At 38.1% G+C, this 27,918-nt stretch overlaps 1 protein-coding gene and 5 non-coding genes across 6 annotated transcripts in view; 2 read left to right on the plus strand and 4 right to left on the minus strand.

Annotated features, from left to right (window-relative positions):
- Nucleotides 1-27,918, minus strand: part of LOC109421249 (centaurin-gamma-1A) — a 560,936-nt gene that overhangs the window by 137,453 nt on the left and 395,565 nt on the right. The gene's annotated exons all lie outside the window — the stretch shown is intronic.
- On the plus strand, nt 1,523-1,621 carry Trnay-gua (transfer RNA tyrosine (anticodon GUA)). Its single transcript has 2 exons — nt 1,523-1,559; nt 1,586-1,621. It is a non-coding gene; the product is annotated as a tRNA-Tyr (tRNA).
- On the minus strand, nt 20,610-20,708 carry Trnay-gua (transfer RNA tyrosine (anticodon GUA)). Its single transcript has 2 exons — nt 20,672-20,708; nt 20,610-20,645 (listed from the first exon to the last, which is right to left on the minus strand). It is a non-coding gene; the product is annotated as a tRNA-Tyr (tRNA).
- On the minus strand, nt 21,070-21,142 carry Trnak-cuu (transfer RNA lysine (anticodon CUU)). Its single transcript has one exon. It is a non-coding gene; the product is annotated as a tRNA-Lys (tRNA).
- Nucleotides 21,226-21,299, minus strand: Trnan-guu (transfer RNA asparagine (anticodon GUU)). The gene has a single exon. It is a non-coding gene; the product is annotated as a tRNA-Asn (tRNA).
- Trnan-guu (transfer RNA asparagine (anticodon GUU)) lies at nt 22,462-22,535 on the plus strand. Its single transcript has one exon. It is a non-coding gene; the product is annotated as a tRNA-Asn (tRNA).

Here is a 27,918-nt window from a genome sequence, read left to right on the forward strand (position 1 = left end):
ATTGCTCGTAAATTTGAGACGATTGCGGAAACGTAAATCCGACTAAAGAGTGAAGCCAGACGAATCGGATTAGTCATTAATATGTCGAAGACAAAGTACATGATGGCAAAGGGCTCCAGGGAGGAATCAGCGCGCCCGCTACCCAGAATTTATATCGACGGTGATGAAATCGAGGCGGTTGAAGAATTCGTGTATACTTGGGCTCACTGGTGACTGCCGACAACGACACCAGCAGAGAAATTCAGAGACGCATTGTGGCAGGAAATCGTGCTTACTTTGGACTCCGCAGAACTCTACGATCGAATAAAGTTCGCCGTAACACGAAGTTAACCATCTACAAAACGCTGATTAGACCGGTCGTCCTCTATGGGCACGAAACATGGACCCTACGTGCAGAGGACCAACGCGCCCTTGGAGTTTTCGAACGGGAGGTGTTGCGTACCATCTACGGACCCTTGCGGACCCTTCGCAGAGTGCGGAACTGGAGACACACAGCCATGGGCCAAGTAGAATACGGGAAGAGACAGAGACAGGTTTAGAGGTGTTAGTGCTGAGGAAGTGATTGATGGAGATGTGTTTGAAGTTGTTGCAATCATCGCCCAAAACCGGTGCTCTGCTGAACACACGCTCGGAGCTGGAGTAATTTACTTTGTATTCAACAAGGTATCAAGGTATGATAGGGTACGGCCACAACTGAAGAGCAATCATATTTTTTGGGTTTTTGGTGCACCGTTATATTTTCCCCATCCGGATAATCCATACCCCACCGGAAGCCACACATTTGCGCCTTCGAACATCTTCAATTGAATAATTTTTCAAAAGGAAGGAAACCCGCGGCCGGGCTGCTGCATACCTCCGCGGCCTATCACGCCTATCTGTAGAGGAGGTAAACACGCGAGCGCTGATTGAAGCATAAGTGCTTCGGCGGCGAAACCGCGCTTCAACAGAGTTCCCATTTGCATGCATGCCCGGGCTCGCTCGTTTGGTGCAGATAATAACGAGGAAAACGCTTATACACACATAGGTAAGCATCATCGCGCGCAAACGATCAGTCGAGGAAAAAAAAAATCACGAACATGCGATGGAAAGCAAAATTTGAAACTGCTACCTATCTACGGCGCTACATGCCTAGTTCCTACACAAAAAAAAAAAAAAAAAAACATTACCGCTCATACCTACATGTTGGATGTAGATATAGGTATGTAGGTAGCAACAGCAGCAGCAGCACATTATCATAATTCGTTCGTGAAACGTGATACACACCGACCGCACTCACCCGGTCGGTACGCTGTTCGATAATGAGTAAAACAACACCAGCCGGAATGGAGATATTTTCGGAACGTGAGACTATGAAAAGTTGAGGCGAAAGTGATTCTGTCGTCGCCGAAAAAAAAACGTGTTTACGACGAATTTCTCGATTAAAAATGTATGGATTAATAAACAATTACTGAGGCACAAATCGTATTTATTTCTACAGCACAATCCGAGTGTTATCGGTAAATTTTCTCGTCAAAGCACACACCCTTCGATAGCTCAGTTGGTAGAGCGGTGGACTGTAGTTGATACCTTTCAAGGTCGAATAGTAATCCATAGGTCGCTGGTTCAAATCCGGCTCGAAGGAGTTTCATTTTTTTTAGTTAGTTGGCTGCGTTCTCTAATACATGCATTCTAACCTTGATGTCGGTCGAAAAATGCCATCCTGCATGAGCTGTCACACAGTTCCTTTAGATTTTATACTCTAAAATACATACACGGATCTGTGAGCTCGTTCCATGTTTCTTCTTTTAATGTATGTATATTTACTCAACAAACATTGAATGGTTTTTCCTTAACGTGTCGATCTATTTTATTTCAAACTAAATAAGAATAAGAGTTCTGATTCAACTAGAAGTTGCATATCACTTACCGAAGCGAATTCAGGCCATGTAACCTTTTGCCTTCCTGCCTGGCAACAAAACTCGTCCATATTGCACATATTGCCGTCTTATTGAGCGAAATATTAAACGGTTCAAATGCTTCCCATCATCGATGCCTACTTATGAGAAAATAAGTATCATCATCGGTACCAAGTTAATCGGTGAAATTATGTGCATTCAAAATTGAAAATTTCGCCAACTCCAAATTGAGCATGACTTGAACAATGGAAGTGCAACTAGAGGAAAGCGCAAGTACTTCCATGGAAGACTAGTACCTACCACTTCTTGGGAATTTCGATCCAAAATCGTGCCCACTATCACCAACCATCGCATCGGCAGCACACAATAGACAGAAATCGAAAGGGGGTGGCGCCCCCGAAAAACCCAGAAGTAGCACAACCTAGGAAGCCTAGTCACTAATTCGTAGATACGTACGCAGCATAAATTTAGATTAAACTCTCGCCGCGCGCGAAACAATGGACTGGAGCTAACGAACCGCGCGCATCGAGTCTAACCAATTAGCTGGTCTGTCTTGGGAAATGCAATAAAGTATGAAGAGTTATACGTCGGTACGTGTGTACCACTACTGGAATCACCCGGTGGTGCTGTCTCAGTCAATCATATTCCACGTCGTCGTCGTCGATGTCGAGAAGGGGTCTTATCAGATCCCATCCCAATCCATCATCGTACGTAGTGTGGTTATGAGAAAATCATCATCATCAGTGTATGATGTATCAAAATACCTTAGGGGGGCAACCATTTAGTACGTCACGCAAAATTTGGGAATTTTAGACCCCCCCCTCCCCCCTTCATACGGGTTTTCGTATGCCTAATGCATTACTTGTCACACTTTCTTGAACCCCCCTCCCCCTATGAGCGTGACGCACTTAATGGATGCCCCCTTATTCCGATGTTAACCTTTGTTAACCGATGTTAATCTTTGAAAAAATCTGCCACGGATTTCTTAGCAGATTTCTTTGAGAATTCCTTCAAGAATTATTCCAGAGATTTCTTCATTAAATCCATAGAATTATTCACGAATTTCACTGCAATTCCGTTAACAATCATCAAGAAACTAAGAACTCTTTTACAAGTCCTTCCATTTGTTACGTTTATAAATTTTTGTGGATCGAAATTTATCGATAGATTTCTTAAAAAAGTTCTTAAAACAATTCATCTTAATTCTTAATTCTTAATTCTTAATTCTTAATTCTTAATTCTTAATTCTTAATTCTTAATTCTTAATTCTTAATTCTTAATTCTTAATTCTTAATTCTTAATTCTTAATTCTTAATTCTTAATTCTTAATTCTTAATTCTTAATTCTTAATTCTTAATTCTTAATTCTTAATTCTTAATTCTTAATTCTTAATTCTTAATTCTTAATTCTTAATTCTTAATTCTTAATTCTTAATTCTTAATTCTTAATTCTTAATTCTTAATTCTTAATTCTTAATTCTTAATTCTTAATTCTTAATTCTTAATTCTTAATTCTTAATTCTTAATTCTTAATTCTTAATTCTTAATTCTTAATTCTTAATTCTTAATTCTTAATTCTTAATTCTTAATTCTTAATTCTTAATTCTTAATTCTTAATTCTTAATTCTTAATTCTTAATTCTTAATTCTTAATTCTTAATTCTTAATTCTTAATTCTTAATTCTTAATTCTTAATTCTTAATTCTTAATTCTTAATTCTTAATTCTTAATTCTTAATTCTTAATTCTTAATTCTTAATTCTTAATTCTTAATTCTTAATTCTTAATTCTTAATTCTTAATTCTTAATTCTTAATTCTTAATTCTTAATTCTTAATTCTTAATTCTTAATTCTTAATTCTTAATTCTTAATTCTTAATTCTTAATTCTTAATTCTTAATTCTTAATTCTTAATTCTTAATTCTTAATTCTTAATTCTTAATTCTTAATTCTTAATTCTTAATTCTTAATTCTTAATTCTTAATTCTTAATTCTTAATTCTTAATTCTTAATTCTTAATTCTTAATTCTTAATTCTTAATTCTTAATTCTTAATTCTTAATTCTTAATTCTTAATTCTTAATTCTTAATTCTTAATTCTTAATTCTTAATTCTTAATTCTTAATTCTTAATTCTTAATTCTTAATTCTTAATTCTTAATTCTTAATTCTTAATTCTTAATTCTTAATTCTTAATTCTTAATTCTTAATTCTTAATTCTTAATTCTTAATTCTTAATTCTTAATTCTTAATTCTTAATTCTTAATTCTTAATTCTTAATTCTTAATTCTTAATTCTTAATTCTTAATTCTTAATTCTTAATTCTTAATTCTTAATTCTTAATTCTTAATTCTTAATTCTTAATTCTTAATTCTTAATTCTTAATTCTTAATTCTTAATTCTTAATTCTTAATTCTTAATTCTTAATTCTTAATTCTTAATTCTTAATTCTTAATTCTTAATTCTTAATTCTTAATTCTTAATTCTTAATTCTTAATTCTTAATTCTTAATTCTTAATTCTTAATTCTTAATTCTTAATTCTTAATTCTTAATTCTTAATTCTTAATTCTTAATTCTTAATTCTTAATTCTTAATTCTTAATTCTTAATTCTTAATTCTTAATTCTTAATTCTTAATTCTTAATTCTTAATTCTTAATTCTTAATTCTTAATTCTTAATTCTTAATTCTTAATTCTTAATTCTTAATTCTTAATTCTTAATTCTTAATTCTTAATTCTTAATTCTTAATTCTTAATTCTTAATTCTTAATTCTTAATTCTTAATTCTTAATTCTTAATTCTTAATTCTTAATTCTTAATTCTTAATTCTTAATTCTTAATTCTTAATTCTTAATTCTTAATTCTTAATTCTTAATTCTTAATTCTTAATTCTTAATTCTTAATTCTTAATTCTTAATTCTTAATTCTTAATTCTTAATTCTTAATTCTTAATTCTTAATTCTTAATTCTTAATTCTTAATTCTTAATTCTTAATTCTTAATTCTTAATTCTTAATTCTTAATTCTTAATTCTTAATTCTTAATTCTTAATTCTTAATTCTTAATTCTTAATTCTTAATTCTTAATTCTTAATTCTTAATTCTTAATTCTTAATTCTTAATTCTTAATTCTTAATTCTTAATTCTTAATTCTTAATTCTTAATTCTTAATTCTTAATTCTTAATTCTTAATTCTTAATTCTTAATTCTTAATTCTTAATTCTTAATTCTTAATTCTTAATTCTTAATTCTTAATTCTTAATTCTTAATTCTTAATTCTTAATTCTTAATTCTTAATTCTTAATTCTTAATTCTTAATTCTTAATTCTTAATTCTTAATTCTTAATTCTTAATTCTTAATTCTTAATTCTTAATTCTTAATTCTTAATTCTTAATTCTTAATTCTTAATTCTTAATTCTTAATTCTTAATTCTTAATTCTTAATTCTTAATTCTTAATTCTTAATTCTTAATTCTTAATTCTTAATTCTTAATTCTTAATTCTTAATTCTTAATTCTTAATTCTTAATTCTTAATTCTTAATTCTTAATTCTTAATTCTTAATTCTTAATTCTTAATTCTTAATTCTTAATTCTTAATTCTTAATTCTTAATTCTTAATTCTTAATTCTTAATTCTTAATTCTTAATTCTTAATTCTTAATTCTTATTTTTTTAATAGAACACATGAATTCTATTCTTATGAACTTACCCAATACAGAAACCAAGAACTGAAAAACTCTTTTATATCTTTCCATGGATTTCGTCAGAAAATGTTCTATAGATTACACAATTCTCCAAGGGTTTTTTTCAGAACATCATCGACAGATTCCTTAACAAAGTTCCCCAGGAATTCTTTTATTAATTTATCTATGCATTACTACAGAAATTCCTATAAAAACATAATTTGCACTATGGACCTTTAAGAAATTTCTCCTGAGGTCTTTACTGAAAATTCTTCCAGCGATTTCTGAATGGAAAATCAAAAGTTATGATTTTCTTCGGAAATTCTGCAAAGGTTTTCAGAAGAACATCTTCCAATGGTTCATGTCAGGAGTTCTTCAAGATAATCTATCAGAGATCCATAAAAAAAAATTGCCATAGTTTCCTTTAGAAATTATACCAGGGATTCCTGCAAAAATTACTTCAAAGAATTATTTAGAAAATTTTCATTGGATACCTTTAAAAATTGCACTATGGATATTTTCGAAAATTACCCCAGGAATTAATTCGTTTTTTTCTTGCCTTCTTGTCTAAAATCTTTTAGAAAATTCTTCAGAGAGCGTTAGCGTAGTTACGGTATATTATGTGAATTGAATAAATACTTACAGCATTCGTGTACCTTTCGATTTTTTGGACCAAGTTTGGGGAATTAACCTTGCACCAATCTTAAGCTAGGATACGAAAAGCATGAATGTCATTAAGCCCATCTTTATCGTTATCTCAGATAACTTATCTGGGATATGAGAATGAAGTGTTGATGTAGCTCCTACTTAAGAAAGGCCTTCGACTCATCTACACCCTCATAAGCACTACGTAGTGGGAGATTGGGAGATGGATTAGGTCAAGGATTCACTTGAAATCTCCAGGGCAAAAACATTAATGTCTATTCTGAAACAAAAAAAAAACGCTGGTCGAAAGAATTTCTGAAACAATCCTTGAAACAACTTCTGAATTCAGAGATTAACCATCCCAGGGTTGAAAATCTAAATAGTTAAGAAATATAAAATATCTGGATCCCTGGAGTTTTTTTTTTTTCATTTCTTTATTTTTATTTCTGAATTTAAAATAATGCTAATTCTTCACAAGCAGAAATTCATACAGAAGGGTTTTTTTTTTTCAGTAGTTCTAGTAGTAATGCTTTGTACATTTCCCCAGAAATCTCGCCATCGTTTCCTCTAAGCATACCTCTGGGATTTTTCCACGGATCCGGACATTCCTACAGAAATATTTCCTAGGAATTTCTTCACAATATCCATTGGAAATTTCTCAAGATTTGTTTTGGATTCCTCCAGGGTTTTTTTAAAGAAAATTCTTCACATACCTACACAACATTCTTTTTTTTTTTGTTTTATTTTTTTATTTTTTATTTTACTATAATTTAGTCAGTTTGGACCAATTTACATGAAATTTTATACACATGGAGACACAGTTTTAAAACATGTTATTAGTATCAAAATTATTGCAGAAAACCGATCCGTCCAAAAAAAATAATCGGGTGTAGTCCATTGAAGGATCTCTATTTCCATTTATTCTCAAAGAGCTTTTCTGAAGCTCCACAGAAAATTATCTCGAAGTTCCAAGCGTTTCCAAAAAGTTCTATCTGGCGTTCCTCCAGGATTTTCTTCAGAAATTCTTCCTGAGATTCCTTCTGGATTGTTCCTCGGATTACTTAAAAAATATCTTCGGGAATTTTTACAGTAACTAGACTGAAGATTTTTTCAGAAATTTCTTCAGGGATTGTTTTAGTAATCCCTCCATGGATTGACTCTGGGATTCCATCAGAAAAACCACCTGAGATTTCTTCAAAGATTCCCCATAGATTTTCAGCAGTTTTTCCAGAAATTTCACTTAAAATTACTGAAGGAATTTTGAGAATTGCTGAAGGAATTCCCAAAGAGGAAATCCCTGAAAGAACTCCAGAACATACCTGTGGAGATCCCTAAAGAAAATTCTTAAAAGATTTCTGGAAAGATTTCTGGAATAAACCCCCAGATATCTCAGAAATAAATCCTAGAAGAAGTTCTTCCGAAACTTCTGGACGAATTCTGGAAATAATTTCAAGAAAAATATCCTGGAGGAATTGTTGGAAAAATGTGTGAAGGAATGTGTCAAGGAATTTACGAAGAAGTTTCCGATGTAACTCCTGAAGAGAATTCTAACGGACGCCCTCGGGGAGTTTCTGAAGGAATCCGAGGCGAAATTACATAAGCAATCCTTGAAAGAACTTCTGGAGATATTGCGCATTTCCCACCCCACTGGAACCCTTTCGCAGTTAGTATATGTGCGGGATTATGAATAAAACTGCGATTTTGCAATCGTGTCGGTGTCTTCTGCGCACTTATTCATTCTAAGATGATGAATGCGCAATACCTCAGGAGAAATGCTTCTTGGGCAATTTCTGAAGATACGAAATGAAATCCTACTGAAAATTAAAGTCCTGGATGAAATCTTCAAGGAATCACAAAGGACACTTCTGGAGAAAGACATATTTTGAAGGAAGTGCCAATGAATAAAGCCTTGGTAAAACTCTTGAATCACTAGTAACATGTCGGAAAAAAATCCTGAAGAAAGATCTGAATAAATCCTCGAATGAATTTATGAAGCAGGTATTACTCCAAGGACCTTTAGGAGCTTCTGAAGAAATCCCTGAAGGAAATTTCATAATAATCTTTTGAGAATTTTCTTTAGCAGCAATGCCTGAGAAAATCTCTGGAGTAATTTTTGATGGTATCCCAGGACAATAAATGGAGGAATACCTAAAACAACTTGCGTAGGAATTCTGGCAGGAATTTCTGAAAGAATTCCTGACAAAAAAAAAATCTGAAGGAATCTGCAAAAGAACTCCTGCAGAAATCTCTGGAGGAATTCTTGTCTAGAATTTCTAGATGTAATCTAGCAAGAAACTGTTAGGAAACTTCTGCCGGAACGACATTTTAAAAGGAATCTCTGGAGGAACATCTGGGATACAAGGAATTCCTAGAGGATTGCTAACAATTTATTCATAATTATTATTATTTCTTTATTATAGAGATTTTCAGCCCTAGGCTGGTTCATCTCTTTATAATTCATAAGAAATTTTTATAGACGAATTCCTGAAGAAAACCTCAAGAAAAATTACTGGAGGAAATTTCAATAGAATTCCTGAAAGAATTTCTTCAGAAATTTGTAAAGGAATAAATTCTTCCAAAAATTTTTCAGCCGCTCTTACTGAAATTGCACAAAAAAAACAATTGTACCGACTTTTCGAACCCTCTAAGCAGAATACCCTCTTCAAATGAGCGTAATCAGTTTCGTACCTTTTAATTCCGCCCTATGTTGCTTATCCTTTGACAGATACGCGTATTTCGACTACTACTTGTAATCTTCCTCAGTGTCAGTGTCAGTTATTAAAAGATTACACTCATTCGCTGAAGGAATTTTTAGAATTTCTAAAGCAATGTATTAAGGAAGAATTGCCTGAAAGAACTCCAGTGCAGATTCATGAAATAATACTCGAGTGAGTACCTTGAGATATCTCAGAAGGAATTCCTAAAAGAATTTCATGAAAATCCCAGAAGAGATTTCCCAAAGACGCCAGCCAGATTCAGGAGTTCTAGGTATCAATGGTATCAAGGTATCAATGAATCCTCGAATGAATTCATGAAGCAGTCATTAAAGGAATACCTGGATGATTTTATTGAGAAATCCCTGAACATACTTCTGGAGGAATCACTTGAGAATATTATAGAGGAATTTGTGAAAAACCAATTCATAGAGGAATTTTAGAAGATCTCCGGAATAATTCTTGATAGTACCTCTGGAGAATATAAGGTGGAGTACATGAAAGAACTTCTGTAGGAATTGAAAAAAAAAAAACTAAAGAAATTCAGCAGGAATCTGCGAAAAAACTCCTGCTGAAATGGCTGGAGGAATGCTTGCTAGAACTTCTAGATATAATCATGCAAGGAGCTGTTAGGAAATCTCTGAAGGCATACACGTTCAAATTTCTGTAGCAAACTTTAAAGGAATTTCTGAAACATCCTTGAGAGAATTCTTGTATGAACAGCTGCAATAGAATCCTGAAAAAAAAACCCGTTGACTAGTTCCAAAAAGAATCTTTCGAGAAATTTCTTGATAAATTCCAGATAAAATCCCATGCAAAACTGCTCGAGCAATACTTTGACAAATTTACAAAACAATACTGGGCAGTAGGCCTGTCCACATTTATAAAAATGCTCTTTGGTTATCAAGTCCACACTCATTTGTGGATCGATATCCTAAAAGAAGCCACAATGTCAAAATGTCGCATTCAAGAAAAAGTATGAAACGATCTCACAAATTTATTTGGAAACTCCTTCATTACCATATAGGACACTGACACACACAAACGAATACGCATGGTAAAATCTTAGCAAGTATTTTTCGTAATTCCTGGGAGAAGTATTTACCTGGATTCTGGAGGAGCTCTTCAAATATGTCACCATACAATCCTAACATACTGTAGAACGAAGAGTTCATAAATGTTTGCGAATAGTCTTGCTCAATTCTGCCGGAAATTCTTGGAAATATTTTGAAAAACTGTTCACGCTCCAGATTTGTAGAAAAATTGCAAGAATTTCGGTAGAAGCGGAATTTGGAAGATTTTTTGAAATCAAAGGTTTTGGTTTGGCTTAACATACGTACGGTCTATTCAAATTGAATCCTGGAATTGTTGAAACGTTTTATAGAGACATTATTGCAAGAATTTCAGGCGCGGAGTTCATGTTTATATATTTTTGATAATTTCGATTCAAATTTCTGGTTGGGTTTTCCACAGATAATCTTTCTCAATTTGGGATGTAATTTATGACAGGATTCCTGGAAAAATCCCAAGATTTGTGTAGAATGCAGAAGAAATTTGTGGACAAATACTAATACATCTTGAAATATTTTAAAGAGTTTTACAAATAAAAATCTTGTAAATGTCGGACATAAATTCGTCCAGAATTTCTTTCAAAACTATTCAAAAACTTTCTTAGGAAATTTGGTTAAAAATAAATGCCAGAAAATATTTTCCGTTATAGACTTTTTTACTATTCTCACTAGAAATAGAACTATAGAATTTCCATTCCTTTATTAATTTTTGCTTAACCCTCTAATACCCAACCCCGCCTTGTAACGTTTTCTCCCGGTGGGACCACAGAAACCTCCAGCAAAAATAACGAATGCCCGAATTGCAGCAAAATCTCGTTGGAAAAATTCCAGCTTATGCGCCAATCCAAAAGTTGGATTGCCGGAACCTCAATTTAGGTTGCCCGCTAGCTGTCGGCCAGTCGTAGGTCCGACCACACTTGATTCTATGGAGAAGCTGTTCAAAACACCGTAGCACAAAATAATAAAACAAAATCAATAATCAGAAAAAAAAACTACTATATTAATCAAAGTGTTCTCACCCACATTAAACTACTGCGTATATTGGCCAATTTTCAAAGAACTAATTCACATTTAGAGCTTAAAATTCTAGGTGATACTCTAACTACGCGCAAACCATATGCCAGAAACTAAAAAAGTTCGTGCACGATTACTGGCTTTTCACTTTTTTTTTCATGCATGCATGCCACTTATCTGGTTTTCCGCGACGACCTATTCACGCGAGGCAGGAACAGACAGCAACAACGATCTGCACTGGTCCGCCGGTCAGTCGGGTCTTCCAGGATACAATAAAAACCGACTGCGTTTCAGGGCACTGCACAAAAAGGTCGCAATTACTAAACGGCTTTGGTTCACACACAGGATGACTTACGTCGGTTTGTAGTCACGTGCACAAATCTTCTCCCTTCACATGCAAAGTAGGTAGCTCAGGAAATCTGCAGCTTGCGGATCAAAATCGATGCAACCAAAAGCACACACGTATCGGTGGACACCGGTGGGATGGCGACTAGTTGGGAAAAATAACCTGATATAACTCTTCTTCTGGTTTCATGCAATGAAAATTACAATTTGAGAAACCAGGCCCTCAGCGAGTTGAACTCCACCTCGGTGCCGCCGGCTTCGTTGGGGTTGCAGGTAGGCTGGTTGCTGCTCGACTGGACTGGGTCCCTCGTCGGCTTCAGCACGGTTGCTGGACACACAACCACTGTGCTCCTTTGCAGGTAGGATCTGCTCTGCTAGCTGCTCTGGAGGCTGGACTGTTCTTCGTCACAGGTTTGCACACAATGATCTCGGTTTGCGTTATGAGGCCTCTATTTATATCATTTGCGCGGAGGCTTTCCTACCTACTTTGAGACGCAAAAGTTTGTGGTTGGCGGGAACACTTATATTTTAATAACCAATCAGAGGCAAGCAGATTTTGCGCACAGTGCTTGGAACAATTATCGTTACACTACCTTCTTTCTCAAAGAAGAAAAAAAAAATATAAATTTTTGAAGTTAATTTTTACAACGAGAAAATTTATACACATTTTTTTCTAAAATCTAAACGAACCGCAAGATGCTCCCACTAGGAGACTTTTACAATTTGAACAAATGCTCCGGATTCTGATTTCGAAGACTTTCAAACAAAAATGCTTCTGTCCTGGCCAGAAGACTTTAATCATTTAGTGTGCTGCTTTATACGTACTTCTTTCTGCAGTAACAAATCGTATTGATATAATAAACGACTTAATATTAGTTTTGATGCTTCATCTTTCGCGAAGACTTTTAACAAAAAAAAAAACGAGCTATATAGGACGAATGTCCTGAATCGAATAATTACCTAAAAATTTGCCTTGCATATCTGCTAAATCATAGGTATTACTACCAGTTCTACATACTACACGACACTGTGTATACAGAGGAGCTAGTTTTGCACAAAAATTGTCCGACGCTTTCGATAGACAATAATTTCTTTTCCATACGATATCGCCAGCCCGAAAAACGGTCAGATTTTTGCTTCGGGTATTATAGTAATGGCTTTGGCGATTGTACGCTGCCGATAGCTCGCGCCCGACGATATCTTTGATTTTTTCGAACGTTTGAAACCGGGTACTCAGTTCATCCGAAGCATCCGATGCATCGGTAGACGTTTCTTGGTATTGTTTACCGTATTTGATATGGTTTCGGCCGAAGAGAACGAAATAAGGAGATAGTTTGATGGATTCATGTACGCTTGTATTTATGGAATACTCTATTATCTGTATATTACGATCCCAGTCCTTGTGTGAAGCATTTTCTCCTAACGAGGCCCGAATTGAAGAAACAACTACTTTGTTCACACGCTCTGCGGGATTGTTTTGAGGATGATAAACGGCGTTTTTATGATGTTCAACCCCGTAGTTTTGTAGGAAATTTTGAAATTCTTTACTAATAAATTGACTTCCATTATCGGAAATAACAATCTGGGGGACACCAAACTTTAGGAAAACATGTTTCTCAATGAACTCACACATTCTTGAAGTATCGGCACTTCTCATAGGATGTAGAAAGACGAATTTAGAGTACCAATCGGACACTACAAACAAGACCGTGTTGCCATTTTTGGAACGCGGCAATACACCAATAAAATCCATCGAGATCACCTGAAATGGAAAATTGGCTACTTTAGGGTGGCCCATTGGTGCACGCGAATTCACATTTAGTGGCTTGGAGGCTTTACAAACGGAACACGAACGAATGTACTCCTTGATCTCATTTCGCATATCCTTCCAAAAATAGTTTTCTGAGATACGATTTATGGTTTTTGATACTCCTAAATGCGCGACATCATCGTGATTCTTCCGTAAAATTTCTAATTTTTGATCGGGAGGAACAACAAGCTTCCAATTGTAGAGCAATCCCAAATTCGACTTTTGATAGCGGTAAAGTTTGCCATCACGAACCTGATATTCTCGAGACTGCGTGGGATCTTCCTGAATCAGCTTAAACAACTCATTGTACCAGGTCTGATATTTATCACCTACAGTGATTTCCATGACACAGTTAATAGCCCTAGACAACGCGTCAGGCACGATATTGTGTTTGCCTTTTCTGTGGACAACCACAAAGTCGAACCCCTGGAGTTTTAACGCCCATCTCCCAAGTCTACCTGAGGGGTCTTTAAGGTTCATCAGCCATTTAAGTGACTCATGATCAGTAATTACCGTGAATTTTACTCCATCGATATACAGCCTAAACTTTTCTACAGCATACAATACAGCCAAACATTCTCGTTCGGTACTACTGTATTTCCTCTCCGCAGCGGACAGCTTCTGACTCATATACGCGATCACCTTTTCTCCGTCAGTATGGTTTTGCCACAAAACGGCACCAACACCTACATCAGAAGCGTCGCATTGGACGTAAAACCCGAGATTGTAATTTGGACACGAGAGGAGAGGAGCTGAGCACAGAGCACTCTTGAGCTCTAAAAATGCTGTATTGGCTTCATTACTCCACGAAAATTTTCGTTTCGGGACTTTCAAAAGCTCAGTTATAGGCGCGATCAACGTAGAGAAATCCCGAATGAACCTACGGTACCAATTTACTAAACCGACGAGCCGTCGAACCTCTTTAACCGACGTAGGAGGCGGAAAGTCGACTATTGCTTTTATTTTGTCTGGATCCGTACGGATGCCATCCTGATCGACCACAAAACCTAAGTACTTCACAGACGGGGCACAAAACTGCGATTTATTCACGTTAATGGAAAGTTGAGCGGCTCTTAATCTCTTTGCGATCTCACGGAGAACCTCAATATGTTTTTCGAAAGAATCGGTAGCGACTATGACGTCGTCTAAATACACAAAAGCAAATGGTTGGAGATCAACTCCAAGCACCTTGTCCATCAGACGACATTGTGTTTGTGGTGCATTATGAAGCCCGAAGGGCATCACAACGAATTCGAAAAGACCACGACCAGGCACTGTGAAAGCAGTTTTCTCGCGAGAACTGCGCTCCAATGGGATTTGCCAAAATGCATCTTTAAGATCTATTTTGGACACGTATCGAGTCCCTTCGAACCGACCTAGTATTCCCGCAATATGAGGCAAAGGATAAGCATCTTTCTTAGTTACATTATTCAATTTTCGTGAATCTAAACACAGACGCACGCTTCCGTCAGGCTTTTTGACTGACACAATCGGATTAGACCACGGACTGCTAGACGACTGAATTACTCCCAAATTCAACATACGATTCAATTCTTTGTCGATCTCTTTCTGCACGTACGGGGAAACAGGATAATATTTCTGTTTTATCGGATCGCTATTACCGGTGTCTATGAAATGTTCTAACACAGAAGTACGCGTAAGATTTCCTTCAGTATACGGTAAAAATTCCTTTATGACCGTATCGAGCTCTTTCTGCTGTTCTGGGGTACAGGAGTAGATCTTAGGCTCACCTTCTGACGGCTTCTTGATCTCGGAGCTACAGATATTACCGAGGGTAGTAGGAGCGATTTTAAACGAGTTCCAAAAATCGATGCCTAGCACTAGAGGATTAGCGACCGCCTCAGACAGAACCGTCAAGACAATCTCCGTTTTCCCCTCGAATGTGTATGGGATATAAGCACAATGTAAAACGTTATGAACCGACCCATCTGCCGTAGCTATTGATGAATTGATTTGAAAAAGAGAAAGATCTAATTGCTTAGCTAAGTCATAGCACCCTCGGCCAAGGATGGAAACGGATGCACCTGAATCCAACAACCCTATCATCGGTTTACCGAAAACTTCTACACTCGCGTACGGCCGGTTGTCCTGTGGTTGGTACACAATCTCTAATACATACGGCAATGAGAGATTCAAAAACGGCGCGGAACCAAGTGACCTCTCTACTGTCTTGATCCCGCTGGACGGTTTCCCGTGCAATTGGGACAAGACTGCATCGATTTACCTTCCAAACCACAGCGGTGACAAAAGAACTTCTTCGGCTGTTGGCAGTTACGCCAATGATGACCAGTGTTCTTGCAATTGAAGCATTTACCGGCAAATTCTCTTATCGCGAAACAATCTACCATCGTCTGAGAGAGTTGAGCTACATCTGGTTCATCTTCCACTACTGCTACAGGCATGGTTACAGGGCATTGTTGGGCTTGTGAGGGAACAAACTCACAATTCACTGCATTATATTGCGAAGCTACCTGCATAGATGTATTTGGATTGTTCCTGGCAACAACATCTGCATTGTCTATTCTACCCTGGGCACAACAGACATGATTGTTTGGTGGATTCAAATTTTGGAAACAATGGACCGGTTCGGTAGGCTGTGCTCGCCACTGCTGGCTACTAGCCTGTCTATCCACCTGAGAACAATTGTAGATTTCGGATCGAGTATTGGCACGATTTGCACAATAGCCTGCTGCAGATGGTTGAGCACAAACTGCCCAATTCGCAGCGGCCTGCGATTGTAAAGGAGACATCGATGTATCATGGCGATTTTGGAACAAAGAAGCATCTCTGGGGTCTTTGAATTGCGCATCGCCATATGCTTCAAAGTGATCATTGGAACTTAGCGGAAATTTTGGAAAACCGCTTGCCAGGCCATCAAAGTGGACCTCATTTACTCGCGATTTCGGCACATTGATTCTACCCTGCAATGAAGGTTCTGCCAGAGGAAACTGGCTCATTCTCCTTCGACGCAAAATCTCCCTGCTCTTTTCTAGACCCTCACAGAACTGCCCTAATTCCGCGATAGTTTCAATTTGACCTTCCGGGATTCGGTTCAAGTAGAAATCATCAAGATTCCGAATCAGGTACTCTAATTTCATCTCTTCTGTCTTACGCCTTCTTAGCTTTTTGAATAATAACTCCATGCAAGCGTAATAGATCCCGAAACTTTCTCCTGGTTGTTGTAATCGCGATTGTAACTGTCTTTCGATCAAATAATCATTATCGGCCTTTGTGAACTGCTGTAAAAACTCCTCTTTTAACGTAAGCCAAGAGACAAATCTGTCTTTGAATGCGCGATACCAAATCAACGGATTACCGCCGAGCAATTCGCCAAAACACTCATAAAGCTCATACCGCGAAACGCGATACAGCGCTGCTTTCCGTTCGACTGTTTCAATGAAATCAGCCACGCTCAAATTACCGTTCTCGTTGTCGAATCTAATTCCCCATTTCGTCGGTGGTACATATCGCACATTTCGGTTATAACTACCACTAACACCTGCCTCGAAATCATCAAAATTCATATCGTTTATCAAACCATCGATTGATCTGTTATTCTGCTCCATCATGTACACAACACACAAAATAATAACTTCCAAACAGAACACAAACTAATTTGAATAAAAATCAACTAAAAATCTACCGGGACACGGCCTCGGGCCCCACGTTGGGCGCCAAATTGTAACGTTTTCTCCCGGTGGGACCACAGAAACCTCCAGCAAAAATAACGAATGCCCGAATTGCAGCAAAATCTCGTTGGAAAAATTCCAGCTTATGCGCCAATCCAAAAGTTGGATTGCCGGAACCTCAATTTAGGTTGCCCGCTAGCTGTCGGCCAGTCGTAGGTCCGACCACACTTGATTCTATGGAGAAGCTGTTCAAAACACCGTAGCACAAAATAATAAAACAAAATCAATAATCAGAAAAAAAAACTACTATATTAATCAAAGTGTTCTCACCCACATTAAACTACTGCGTATATTGGCCAATTTTCAAAGAACTAATTCACATTTAGAGCTTAAAATTCTAGGTGATACTCTAACTACGCGCAAACCATATGCCAGAAACTAAAAAAGTTCGTGCACGATTACTGGCTTTTCACTTTTTTTTTCATGCATGCATGCCACTTATCTGGTTTTCCGCGACGACCTATTCACGCGAGGCAGGAACAGACAGCAACAACGATCTGCACTGGTCCGCCGGTCAGTCGGGTCTTCCAGGATACAATAAAAACCGACTGCGTTTCAGGGCACTGCACAAAAAGGTCGCAATTACTAAACGGCTTTGGTTCACACACAGGATGACTTACGTCGGTTTGTAGTCACGTGCACAAATCTTCTCCCTTCACATGCAAAGTAGGTAGCTCAGGAAATCTGCAGCTTGCGGATCAAAATCGATGCAACCAAAAGCACACACGTATCGGTGGACACCGGTGGGATGGCGACTAGTTGGGAAAAATAACCTGATATAACTCTTCTTCTGGTTTCATGCAATGAAAATTACAATTTGAGAAACCAGGCCCTCAGCGAGTTGAACTCCACCTCGGTGCCGCCGGCTTCGTTGGGGTTGCAGGTAGGCTGGTTGCTGCTCGACTGGACTGGGTCCCTCGTCGGCTTCAGCACGGTTGCTGGACACACAACCACTGTGCTCCTTTGCAGGTAGGATCTGCTCTGCTAGCTGCTCTGGAGGCTGGACTGTTCTTCGTCACAGGTTTGCACACAATGATCTCGGTTTGCGTTATGAGGCCTCTATTTATATCATTTGCGCGGAGGCTTTCCTACCTACTTTGAGACGCAAAAGTTTGTGGTTGGCGGGAACACTTATATTTTAATAACCAATCAGAGGCAAGCAGATTTTGCGCACAGTGCTTGGAACAATTATCGTTACAGCCTTTAGACGGGGTATAGTTTGAGCATTTTTGTAATTATTGTTTCGTGGAATATCATTTTTTTATATTTTTGGCTGATATTTAGGAGTGTTCTGCATATCTCAAAATGGTTTTCGGTGTATTTTAAAGCGTATTTACATTTTTTAAATCATTGAAAAATTGATGTTTTAGTCACCTTTTAGAAGTCATTGTTTATTTTGTATTGAATCGCTACAATTAACATATTTTAATTTTTTCTTAAATCATTCTATCCTTGTTTAATAGTTTAAGGGAATCGAATACACTCTAAAATTATTTTTCTAAAAATTACAAGGAAAATAAAATTTTCTATGAAAAAAATTTAAAATAATAATATTTCAACAATAATCATAAAATCTCAAAATGTTTTCATCCCGAAAAATCCGTTCCTCAAATAGGCTTTCAGGAAAAATATAAAAGTGTGGGAATGTTCAAAAATAAAAATTAGAAAAATCAAAAACTGAAATTCACGAAATCGAGAACTAAAAAGAGTCATCTTCCAAAACATGTTCAAATCGATTTTGGATGACGAAAAATGATATTTAGATCAACATCAAAAATTTGGGTATTAGAGGGTTAAAGTTGATTTCAGAATTATGCTCGAAACTTCTTAAAGTAGGTCAGAAGCTCCCCAGTTGAGTTAGAACGTTTAGTATTAAGTCTATGGTTTTATGCTTGGACTCATGAGATTCGCTAGACCTTCTCTTTGAAGCTATAGCAGAAACAATCTTCAGCGGTAGCGCTAGAAATTTCTCAAAGATTCCCGCTAGTACGAATTCTTCTTCATTTTTTTCAATGTCATGAATTCTGAGCATATCTGAAATCATAAATCTTAAAAAAAAACTTCAACAATGACATAATTACTGCACATTTGTAAATCCGGTCCTGCACTAATGCCAATAGAAAAGCTATCACAGAATCGTCATTGATTTCAATTTGGTTTTGCTGTTATAAGGTTTTACCATGTTAATCTAAATACGGTAAAACTGGGTATTTGCGTAATTCCGATCCAATTCGGATAACCAGCAACCCTACCTCCCCGTGGCACCGACGTGACGTGACCCCGTGGGTCTACAAGCAACCTTAGCATCGGGTAAACGGAATCGCAAATTGACTACGTACTGATTGACAGACGGCACTTCTCCGATATTATCGACGTCAGGACTTATCGTGACGCTAACATCGTCTCTGACCACTACCGATAATGGTCAAACTGCGCCCAAAGCTTTCCGTCATCAGCAATGTGCGATACCGGCGACCGCCACGGTACAACATAGAGCGACTGAAGCAGGCAGGTATGCCAGACGAGAGCGTGCTCGATATGGCCCCTTTAGAGAACTACGGAAGTATAGTAAAAGCAGCCATCAACGAAGTAGCCGAAAGCATGGTATGGTAGGTACGTAGAACGGAGTCAACAGAGCCAATGGTTCGACGGGGAATGCAGATTGAGTTCGGAGGCAATTCGGGCGGCAATGCTGCAGCAAGGAACCCGGCAGAACGTGTAACGTTACAAACAGAAGCGAAAACAGCGAAAACGCATCTTTCGGGAGAGAACCGCCGCCTGGAAGAAGCGGAATTCGAGGAAATGAAATTGCAGTGCGTTTTTAAGAAAAAATAAACATGGAAGTTCTACCTACCAGGATCTCAACGCATCTCGGAACGGCTTCGTGCCGCGAGTCGTAATTTGTAGCGATAAAGATGGTAGTCTCATGACGAGTGTATACGTGAGGTAATTGAAAGATGGAAACAGTAGTTTGATGAACACCTGGATGGCAACAAAGACTACGTCAGTAGAGCAGAGGACGGATCTATGTATCTCTCACTGTAAGCTAGGGTTAAATAAATGTCAAATACCCTCTGAACGCTACTGTTCGACTGCAGTGAATGCACATGACAAGGAACACATCACGACTTGGCGCTAGATGTGACGTAACATCCATGACTGCAGTCAGTACAGCCCCATCAGTAGCTCAGTAGTCGCTGTTGGTAGTGAAAACAACCAACCAGCTGAGCTGAGGGACGATCAATTAGTTACGCTACCTTCTATGACAGCGACGACGACGAACAGCGCTTTTAGATTATGGCTTAAGCAGACTTTCAAAATCGCGACTCTACCATTCGTCGAACAAGAAATCGGACCTTCGTTCGGTGGTGGTGCTCTATTGTCTGTCTCTTCTCAATACTAAGTCGGTCGCGGCACACAAATTAAACATTGCTGCCATCGTCGTCGTCGTCGACACCGGCCGAAAATCTCTCGCGGGCAAGGGCTTAGTCATGCGTGAACAACACCGCTTTGGATCTGACTTTTGCGTTGCTACTGGAACGGTTCAACTTGAAATCATCAACCGAATCGGGGTGTAATTACTGCGCTGCGCAGACGTCTTATTGCTCCCTAACTATCGGACAAATTGGAAGCAGGTAATTAGTTAAAATCTGGGACAGAAGTTTAGTTCCACTTGATATCGTTAAGTGGACTTGATTCTCTTTGGGAAGAATAAAAAAAAATATCGAGACTCCTTCGAGCCGGATTTGAACCAGCGACCTATGGATTACTATTCGACCTTGAAGGGTTTCAACTACAGTCCACCGCTCTACCAACTGAGCTATCGAAGGGATATGATGTGAAGTCAAACAATTGTCATTTTGATACGACATCATTCAAAAATGTTAAATTTAATGGATTCGTGTAAAAAACATAGTTACATATGGAGCTACACCAATGTAAATAATGACAATTCTTCATTACACCATTAGCTCATTTGGTCGGGTGTTACATGAGCATGAAAAGGAAGGCAACAAGATCGATAAAGTAGAATCTATGATCCGTCGTTTTCGAGCATGCGTGTGGTCTGTCCAAATGACTTGAGAAGTGTCAAACATTTCTTGGCTAGTTTTGTTGGTGATTGAAGAAGAATAGCATGAAACGAGCTCACTCATTAATATCGTGGGTTGGAAATCAAGCAAAATAATATCACGCCCAACGTGGGGCTCGAACCCACGACCCTGAGATTAAGAGTCTCATGCTCTACCGACTGAGCTAGCCGGGCAGATGAGAATTAATAGAAGCTTACACACTTCACATGATATATGTAGGTACCATTCAGGATACGAAAACGATTCCAAAATATTTCGCCCCCGGGTGGACTCGAACCACCAACCTTTCGGTTAACAGCCGAACGCGCTAACCGATTGCGCCACGAAGGCGATGTGATAAAGTAGAACATGGAACACACGAAAAAATATGTATTAATGAAAATTCATTTTCCACACGATTCAACCAAGTCCTCGTAAAGAACGGAAGACAACACCTGGAACCTCCAGAAAATTAATGAGCTAAGCACTTGCTTTCCGCGTCTGACGCCAATACAACGCCGACCAACGCAACGGAGCGGATGTAATCAAGTCGCTAATGAGAAACTGCGATTATGCATCCTCGAATGATCCTCCTTCACCTGCAGGCTGCACCAACAGCAGCAGAGATTTCGCCGCGCACCTAATGAGACAAAAAGGATGCAGTAAGGTGCGATGACGTCGACTATAAATAAACTTAGCGTTTTCCCCCGAGCACATCAGCGCGCTTCCATCACATCACCACAGTTCACAGGTCCTTGTTCACTGGCTGGATGATGGACTCAGTTCAGCGGACTCACTGGGAGTAAAGCTCTCTATTTTGTCAGGTTGCACCCGAAGCAGTGCCACAGTCAACTTTCAGTTTTGACCTAGATTTGTGCTCCAGAGGACAATGGCCATCCCCAGGAATCGGATTATATACCTTCAAACGCGCCACCGAGGCATCCTACGTGGCGATGATTCATTATAACATCACCACTTTACCTCAATGAGATCAACCAGCATCACCGCGCCGCCTCACATCATCATCGAAACGGGTTAATCGCCAGCAGTGCTAGTAACATCCAGCAACGAACGGTAAGAAGGTACACCTCTCTGTGTCGGGTTGAATGGGGAAAACTACATGACTATAATGTATGCATTTCGAAGAGTCGTCAGGTGAGGGTGGGTGGATGCAAATGAAATAGCATCCGATGTGCGCTCATCCTAAAAGTTGGATTACTGTGAATTTCCGATGAATGCGTTCATATGGCTAGCACCGACCGTGTGTTGAATCATCGAAGCGTGAATTTTTACCGAATTGCACAAAGTAAATCCAACAATTGTTCTCGGAAACCAAGCAAGATGCATACATATAAACAAAATACCATATTTTTAGGATACCACCAATTCATTAGTCACGAGGCGAGTGGCGAGTGGAATAATAACAACAATCAATTTGTGTGATTCTGATCATGGACGGTTGAATCAAAGGTGTTTGTAACGAAACCTGACCAAAGCTCACCAGACCTCATCTGCCTTCGTGGCGCAATCGGTTAGCGCGTTCGGCTGTTAACCGAAAGGTTGGTGGTTCGAGTCCACCCGGGGGCGGGAAGTTTTTTTTTGCCCATGTCTTCGTACTTTGACCACTCCATGAACGTTTTATAATTGGGTTGCAATTAATGGAACTAACCTGATTCGTCACTAGTTCTGCTTGCAATTTAGGTGAATACTTCATTGAATTGGTTTATCTTTATTACACCACAAAACATTTTGTTTGTATCGCCAAGATTATAAAATCCAACATTGACGACTGCATATTACATATGTACATAACACTCCTCACTTATTCACACTCATTCCTCTCTTTTTAAACTCACTCCTGCTCACTTCTCACTCCTCGCCACTCATTCTTCACTGCTCACTCTTCATTCCTTACTTCTCACTCCTCAGTTCATCACACTTATCATTTTTCACTTTTCATTGCTCATTCCTTACAATTTACTTCTCACTCATTACAGTTTACTCATCACTTCTCTCTTCTCATTCTTTGCTTCTCTCTTTTCGCTACTCACTCCTCACTACTCACTTCTCCATGTTCCACGCTTGTTACTGCTCATCCCTTACTGCTCTCTCGTCACTGCTCACTTGTCATTCCATACGTATTAATGCTGACACTGCTCATTCCTGATTTCTCACTTCTTTCACAGCTTTGTGTTCACACATTATTTATATATCTTCACTGATCACTTCTAACTACTATTGCTAACTCTTCGCTGCTCATAACTCACTCTTCAGTTATCCACACTCTTCGGTAATTCTATATTACACCAACGAACCTAACCTCAAAATTACTGGAAACTCTCAGGTCATTTTGACAGATATAACATGAGCATGTAAAGGACGGCAACAAGATCGATAAAGTATAATATGTCTAGATTGAGTTTAAATAAGGGCGAAAGTAACATGAAAGAATTCTCTTCATCGACTCTCTCATCTTCAAATTAAAGTGACAAGATGCAAGTATGGTTACACTTTTTGGTCATAAATCGCTAGGTTGCGATGCAATCTAGCATCTAAGTGTAAAAAAGTTAGATTGAATTTGCATCTTGTCACTTCAATTTGCAGAAGAGAGAGTCTTATGAGTCTTATGAGAATATTATGATCCGTCTTTTTCGTGCTTGTGTGTGGTCTGTGAAAATGACCTGAGAAGTTTCAAACATTTTCCTGGCTAGCTTTGTTGGTGTAATGAAGAATTAAATTTCTTCTCATTTCTGATTCTTTGCTGCTCACTCCTCACTCTTCACTCTACACTACTCGCTCCTCATTACACACATTTCAATTCTCACTATTTCACTGCTCACTAAGCTCATTCATCTATCGCTCTTCGTTGCTCACTCAACACTCAACTCACTCTACACTCAAAATTCCTCACTATCAGCTTGTAGCTGTCGCTTACAAGAAACAGATTTCACTGTTTCTTCAACAATTCCGTACGCCAGCAGGCTTTTGAATGGATGGATTAGTAGAAAGGTAGAAAGCAGAGTTGGAAAATGTCAAAATAAATGTCATTTGGTTATTTGAAATTCTTACTGCCTCTAGCGGTAAATATTTATCGAAGAAATCGTTATTGTAGCATAACTAGCCAGCATTATTGAAGGTTTATGTTTACGGATGGGCATTTTCACTGAAAAAGGTAGAACTGGAAAATGTCATGACATTTTTTCAATGAAATTTCCGTGACATTTCACAACCCTGGTAGAAAGTCAGGAGGATTCAATTATATGAAGATAAGAAGAAAACAAAAGTGGAAAATAAAAAGATAAAAAATTAAGCGATATAAAAAAAGGAGAAAAAAATAGGATAATATAAAAACTATCTTCGTATAGTTCATTGCATTGCTAACTGGACTGCGACAGAGTGCGGAATCTTAAATAAAAGTGCGATATTGCATCAAATCGTTCCGGTGTCTTCACCGCACTTATTCATCATGAGCTAATGAATAAGTGCGGTGAAGACAACGAAACGATCTGACACCAAATCGCACTTTTATTTGAGATTCCGCACTTCCTCGTCGCACTTTTAACTGCGCAATGCGCAATATCTGAAACGTGATATACACATGCCAGATTCCCCTGCAAGATCATTCGCGGAGGAAGCTCTCAGTTAATAACTGTGGAACTACACAAAGAACTCTAAGCTAACAAACAGGCTTTGTCCCAGTTGGGACGTTTCGCCAAGAAAAAGAGCTTCTGAACCTGTCGATTTGAGATAGGGCTAACGAGATTTCCAAGAGTTACAGAACAGCCTAAAGGGGAGGGTTTAAGGAACATCGGCTCCAAGGAAATTTTTGACGATTTTAGTTCGCTTCAGGGAGTTTTAGTTGCATTACAGCGGAATTTCAGGGGACATTTGGAGCGATTTTAAAGTTTACAGGGAGGTTTCACAGGAGGTTTACGAGGGTGTCCCAGAGGAGAAAACTTTCTGCAACTCCTGATACTTCTTACTCATAACTTTCTGAAACCTCCTGAGACCTTCTTAAATTTCCGTAAGGCCCACACAAATTCCCCTAAAACTTCTTGTATCATACTAAAACGCCTCTATAAACCCTTCTTAGCCATCAGTGACCTCCTGAAAACCCATAAAACACTCTAAAGCCTCCCGGAAAACCCTTATAAACTCCCTTCAAACACACCTAAAACCCCCTTGAACTCCCCGGAAACGCTTCTGAATATACCGCGAAACCCCTTGAGACTTCTTAAACCCTCTGAAGCATCCTAAACTCCCTTGAAAGCAACCGAAACTCCCTAAAGCCCACTGAAACGTTGTTGAACCCCCATAAAATACTCCTGAACCTAGAAACGGCCTGAAGTTCCCTTAAATGTCCTTGACAACCCTCCTGAACTCCCCTGTAAAATCCCTTGAAGCCTTCTAGACTCCTGAGACTATAGAATACCTCTGAGACCCTTGAAACTCGCTTAAACGCCCATGAAACCTTTGAAGCCCCTGAAATGCCCCTAAAACTTCTAAAGAACCCCGAAACACCTCTGAAGGCCAATCGAGGTCGTACGAGTTCCCTTAAGGACAAGGTATTTGGAGTATATAGCCCAAAATTTCTAGAGCACCGTTTTTAAGAACCGTTGAACGGATTTGGATGAATATGCATCACGCTAATTGTTCAGTGGTTGTCAATAGCGTGATGCATATTCATCCAAATCCGTTCAACGGTTCTAAAAAACGGTGCTCTAGAAATTTTGAGCAATTTACTCCAAATACCTTGTCCTTAAATTCCTGAAACATTCCTTAAACCCTCCAAAACACTCAAGAGACCCACTGATACACTTGAAACCCCTAAAATGCCCCTGAATCGTCTCTGTAACCTCATGAAAATGCCTGAGACCCTCTTAAACCCCTGCCTCCAGAGGTCCCTTAAGACCCCTTCAAACCCCTGCATTATACCTTAAATCCCCAAGAGAAACCAACAAACCCCTGAAGCCCCCTTAAATAACCCTGCAACTCTGAACGCGTCCTGGAAACGCCTCTGAAAGCCACCTGAAGTGCCTTGAGTCTCCTTTCAAAACCCTGAAGCCCCTTTAAGTTCCCGGAAACTCTCCACTGAGAATCCTTGGTTTAACCTGGAACCCCATCCTACATCCATAATACCTTCTTAAACCCCCTGAAATGGCTGTAGGATATTTCTCCTACTTTTGAACATATACTATTCTTTCAACTTTCCAATATGTGCTGAGAGAAGATTTATAGTTGTAATTCTTTGTTATAAAAGATTTTTCTTTCTTTTGAACATAGGCTCTTCTTTCAAGTTTCGTATTTGTACTGTGTTTGAATATGATTAGATTATGCCTTCTTATTAGATATTTTTCTTCTTTGAAACATAGATTGTTCTTTTAAGTTTACTAATTTCACTGGAAACAGTTGGCAACAACAATTATACACTGTCGAAGCTTTATAAAATCGGGACAGTGTTGCGCCAATTTTACAGACAAAATACTGCAAACTGATTCAAAAATGTTTAAAAATACTCAAAATTTGAAAAAAATCTGATTTTGATTGAATTGTTGAAAAAAAAAGCACTGAACCGGTTCCCACTTTTTGCTGGTCATTCCTCACTTCCCAACCCAAATAACACACTTGTCACAAAAGAGTCATGGCGGCGCAGGTTTTGGTTACGCAGAAGTCATTGTGACTAACTAAAAGTTAAAAGTTAAAAACAAGTAAGTGTTTATTTGTTAGAATTAAGTCACAGTGACTTCTGCGCAACAAAGGCCTGCGCTGCCGTAGCTTCTCTGTGATAAGTATGAAGCTTCCTTATTGCTTATTTTTAACTCCTCACTTTACACTGCTTACTTGTGACTCTTAACTGTTGCTTGCTTATTTATCAGTACTTCTCACTCATCATTCACTGCTTAATATTCATTAACCACTGCTTACTCCTAAGTCCTACTATTACCTCTTCACTGCTCAATCCTCACACATTCAATCGATAATCCTCATTGCTTCATGCTTCTCACTTCTAACTATTCACAATCAATTGCTCGCTCTTAAGTATTCATCTTTTTTTTTTTCTCCCCTGTTGGGGAAATTAAGCCACTGCGTCCAATAGGCTGAACTTTTGTGGCATAAGTATTCATCTATGACCATCTCACTTTTTACTGCTTATTTCCCACAACTCACTCCAAACTACTCACTCCTCATTCAGCACTGCTCGCTTCTCACTCCTCACTGCCTCACAGTCTTCCCTTTTCACGGGTTACTACCTACAGCTTGCTCCAATGTTGTCTTCCACTAATGATTGAGTTTATTCATAGACCTCAACTAATGTATCATGGCCAATTTGGTGCAAATTTCTCATTTATAAATTAGCCTTCATATCATGTTAAAACATATTGTCAATAAACTATATTTTTCTTTGAATAATAAAATTTAATAATTGTGCCTCGATTTCTGTTTCTATCTAGTCAACATCTATTTCGGGCACAGCGTGAATTCAATCCCCGACACACCTTCTACGTGACACTATGGTACATATGATGGTCAAAGTTATGATTTGACCGACCATAGGTGTTTGTTCGAAAAGTTGGTCAAATTCTTCGCAATCGAAATCAAATCATGTGTTAAAAGTACTTTTGAGTAGAAAGCCTTCAAATTGAGATGGATGTAGCTTTAGAATAACGACAAAAATATTTCAAGTCATAGTTTTGCCAACCAGATCATAATACGCCATCACAGTGCAGCGAAGGAATCTTTCTCTGTGGTTGTGAAATACGATGTTTCATAAGCAGAAAATCAACGCACAAATTTGTTTGAATCCTCTCTAGACGGGGAAGAGAAAATTGAAAGGTGATGAAAAACAATTCGGCTAGCTGCTGCTTTGGTGCGGTTGCCTTCGTCGTATGCAAAACGTAATAAATTATTATCAACTCGGAAGTGGAGTGAAATTGAAACGTGAAATTTCGCGTAATTATTCGATTTCCAG

Source organism: Aedes albopictus, chromosome 2 (genome assembly GCF_035046485.1).
Source record: "Aedes albopictus strain Foshan chromosome 2, AalbF5, whole genome shotgun sequence".
NCBI classification, from domain to species: domain Eukaryota; kingdom Metazoa; phylum Arthropoda; class Insecta; order Diptera; family Culicidae; genus Aedes; species Aedes albopictus.